Consider the following 4,492-nt stretch of genomic DNA (forward strand, 5'->3'; position numbering starts at 1 on the left):
AAAATGTCTGAGTACCATCAATGTGGAGGGGAAAAGGAAGGCGGGGGAGAGGAATGTAGTGGGGTCTTGTTGTGTTCCTGCCGGCTAGCTTATCCTTTACTCAGACTAACATCGAAGAGGTAGGAGTCAAAGATGGAAAGTTCCCCATTTATTAAACCAAATACAAGTACTTAAATATCCTCCCCAGTCCCTGGTCCACTTGCACTCCTGTAGCACTCTCCATTCAACCAGTAAAATAAATCTCCAGTGCTCAAGGACACCAGATGATAAAGGCTTACTTTCTCAGACCAGTGCTCTCACACACAACAGTCCCTTACAGGGTCTTAAGACCTTAGAGGTCCTAGTTAATTACTCACTTTTATGTTTTATGTCATGATATGCTCCCTTCTCAGTTATCACTGAACTATCAACCAAAAAATTAAGTTAAAAAAAACCACCTTGTCTCAAACACCACTGTCTACTGGAGACCTTCCCCAAGACCCTCAGATGATAGAGCTTCTCTACCTCTATCTTCCATTTACTCTATTATGGGTCTTGTTTGTACCTATGGGAGTAGAAACACCTGTTGTATAAGCCAACTGGGCTGCTCCTTTGAGGAAATTCCTTTGATCCCTAAGATAAAGGTCCCAGTCCAGGAAAAGCTGAAATCAGTATCTCTATCTCTCCCTTCCCTCAGCAAGGTTTTTCTGCCTTTTGATAGTGATGATTCTCTAGGAGGAGCTAAGTGGTATTCTTTTTACTCTTGTATCCTGGTTAATTGATTCTTTTAATTCTTAATAAAGTTATCTTAATTGTTTTATATTTTCTGAGTACTTTTTTTTTAGATTTTTCAAGGCAGCAGGGTTAAGCAGCTTGCCCAAGGCCACACAGCTAGGTAATTATGAAGTGTACGAGGTCAGATTTGAACTCAGGGATTCCTGACTCCAAGGCTGGTGCTCTATCCACTGCACTACCTAGCTGCCCCTTCTGAGTACTTTTTGCTATTTTCTATTTTGCACTTGCATTAGACTTTGCCTAAATTGGAACTTATGTATGTTGATGTTGTATTCCCCATTAGGATTAAGTCTGTTGAGGGTATGAAGATATGCTTTCTCTTTAATATAGGAATAGGGCATCTGATACCTATCACATGGGTTTGTGAACTGGACTGATTGGCTCATTCATTCCAACCTGGCCTCATACTGGTAGGTTTAGGTTCCCCAAGAAGAATCAATATTATGTTGTATATTCAAGATTATATCCAAATGCTATAAAGGTCATCCTTGTTATAGAACAATAGACTTCCCCTACTTAATGTATTAGCTTTCAAACCCCAATATGTATACTTCCATGTACACAAACCAGTCACTCACAGTGATGACACTTTTTAGATCTTAAACATTAACACTTTGCCAAAAAGACAAAAGTTACAAAAGAACAAATCAGTCTTCTTATAATAAAGCAAATACAGGAATAATAGATACTTTACAAGCCATACACAAATCTGGAACCAATTTTCTTACCAATGTCCTCAGGATCTACAGGGAAGGGGGGGGGGACACTGAAAGGGAAGCACATGAAGGAGAAAACTCATGTACACAAAGTAATTCACAGCTCTGGACTGTAGACTTTGATATCATTGGTTCATTCAGAAACTGATGTCACATAAAACCATTTCTCTGTTAACTACTTGTCTGTTGGTCCTTACCACTTTCCAACTAGAGAAATCCCTTCTCATTTATATAAAAATTTTGTTGATGTATTTAGTTTTTCTATTTCAACATGGAAACTCTTCATAATAAAATACATACAACAATAAAATACATACAACATTTAACAACTGTCGTAGTTCTCACACCTCTCTACTTTTATTTTTTTTTTACTTCTCTACTTTTAAAGTGATATATTTTCTCTTCATATCACTCCTGCCTCACTGGAAAAAAGAGAAAATTTAAAAATTTTTCTTGTAACCATTATGAATATAGTCAAGCAAAACATATTACTTCTTTGGCTGAATGCAAAAATATATAGGTTTCATTCTGTACCCCAAATCTGTAACTTCTTTGTGAGGAGGTAGGTAGAATGCTGCAATATCTGTCCTCTAAAATCTTAGTCATTTTATTTATCATAGTTCCTAGAGCTTTTAAAATTATTTAAATGTGGTTACTGTATTTTAAAATGTATATTATTATATTCTTAGCAGTACAATAGGTGCTGCATATTTATTGCTTCCTTCCTTCCTTTCTCTTTTCTTCCTTTGTTTCCATATTTCTTTGATCTGTCTTTTCCTCCCTCCCTTTCTCCCTTCATTTCTTCTTCCTTCCCTGCTTCTTCCATCCTCTTTCCTTCCGTCCTTCCTCCTCCCTCCCTCCCTCTTTCCCTTACTTTGTTCCTTCCTACCTCCTTCCTTCTTTCCCTTACTTTGTTCCTTCCTTCCCTCCTTCCTTCCTCCTTTAAGTCTTCCCTCTATCCTCTTTCCTTCTTTCCTAGCACTTTCAATTTAGCACCAGTCTTGAGAGGGTATTGAAAAAGTGTCACCGTTGAATTGGCTAGCGTTTCTTTAAGCTACAGAACAGCAAAACTCATCAAGTTGGTTTTCTCTGGGTACCACTTCCAAGACTAAACAATTGTTCACTCTCAGGATGTTATATTATCCAATCAGATCTCTATGACTTTCCCTTTATAGGAAAGCAGTTGTAGAAATATTGTCTCTTCTACCTTTAACCCTCAAACCTGTAGCAAAGGGCAACAGGAACTTTAGGGAGATCTCACCTATATTAAACTCTAGATGGCACTAAAGAACTATACAAAAACTAAAGCTCTCCCACAAAGATTATACATTCATTCAACCAATTGGAAAGGTAAATGAAATATGGCATCTGTCCTTAAAAGAGAACATCAAATGTTGATATTTAATGTCTGGTAGATATATATTATTGTGGTCTAATTCTGCAATTAGAAGGTGAACTTGAAGGAGTGATCACTGAGCCACAACCCTCCTTTGTTCCTTCCAATGAAAATGGAAATCACAGTCTCCTTTGGAGATGGGATGAACCAGATCCCAGATCAACTATCTATCCAGGTCATACTTGGGTCTATATTTGATGGTTATCTATCAATGGTCTCTTTTTTGAATCAATGGTTCCATATCTATCTTCATTAGAACATCAAAAAGTGAAGTTAACATAAGAACATTTGTTAGGATTACTCAATCCCCCCCCCCCCAAGACATTTATCTAAAGATGAATTTGTAAGTTGGGATCCATAGAGCCACTAGGGATCTATGATCATAAATTTGGGTAGGCAAAACAAATCACATCTAAGTTTCAACATACTTGATTTCCTTTATATTTTATTTCAAGCACTTAAAAAACATTATTCCAAGGAGTCCTTAGATTTCACCAGATTGCCCAAAAGGTCTATGACAAAAAAGGTTAAGCACCCCTGAATAAAAAAGAGCCAGTTAAAAAAAAGATCCAGGTCAAATGTTTTAGGCTTAAAGATCTAGTTAGCTATTATAGCTAGCCTCCTTACTTTGCCATCTGAAAAAGGTTTCTGTCTCTTTAGGAGGATTTTTTACAATACTTGTTCCCTATTATCAGATTATGATATCAGATTCTGCTACATCAAGTTTACTCTCTGAAGAGGCACAAATTTCAGTAAGTTTTTATTTATGTTGGCTACATATATAGAAGTTGCATGAGCAGAATTTACTCAATACAGCATATTTCCTTGCATATTTTACTATACCTCTACATAAGAAGAAAATCAAGAAGAAAAATAAATTTCCAGAATAATTCACTTTTTCCTGCCATAACTAGTCTCCAGACCCTGGAAACTGCCAACATGGGGGTTAGCTAAAGCTTTAATGCTCCCTCCTTGCTAGGATAAGCAAAAAAAATAAAAATTCAAATTAAAGGGTCTTTCACTCTACCGGGTTGAGAAGGAGGTGAAACCCAACAGGAACTCATTTCTCTCTCCCTCTCCCCAGCAGTAGCTGCTTCTCATCCATGAGCCAAGGATTCATGTTTGGTGGCCCTCCAAGGACACCCTCTCTACCCCACTTGGGAGTTACTAGCAATGGAAACTGGAGCAATGCCAGCTTCCTCAAATGTCTTCCCCTTTTTGTCACAGGGGACAAAGTGGTATAATAGATAGTTATGGGTGTCTAGGTTCACCTCCAACCTTAACACATACTGTAATCCTGGGCAAGTTATATAATGCCTCAGTACCTTAGGCAACTCTTTAAAATGAAAGTTCTTCCCAAGTGCCTTCCCAAAACCCCAAATAAATAAACAAAGAAGTAAGTTCTTAACCTCTCTTGCTTCATGGACCCCTGGGGATTCTGGGAACATCTAGGAATCCTTTCCCAGAATGATGTTTTTAAATACATCGAATAAAATATGTAGGATTGCAAATAAAATTAGTTATAAATAGAAACCCTCCTTCCCCTTCATTCAACTTCATAGACCCCATGATAATGTATCCAAAAACCTTGAAGGTCCATGAACTT

Source organism: Macrotis lagotis, chromosome 2, assembly GCF_037893015.1.
Source record: "Macrotis lagotis isolate mMagLag1 chromosome 2, bilby.v1.9.chrom.fasta, whole genome shotgun sequence".
In the NCBI taxonomy this organism is placed as follows: Eukaryota; Metazoa; Chordata; class Mammalia; order Peramelemorphia; family Peramelidae; genus Macrotis; species Macrotis lagotis.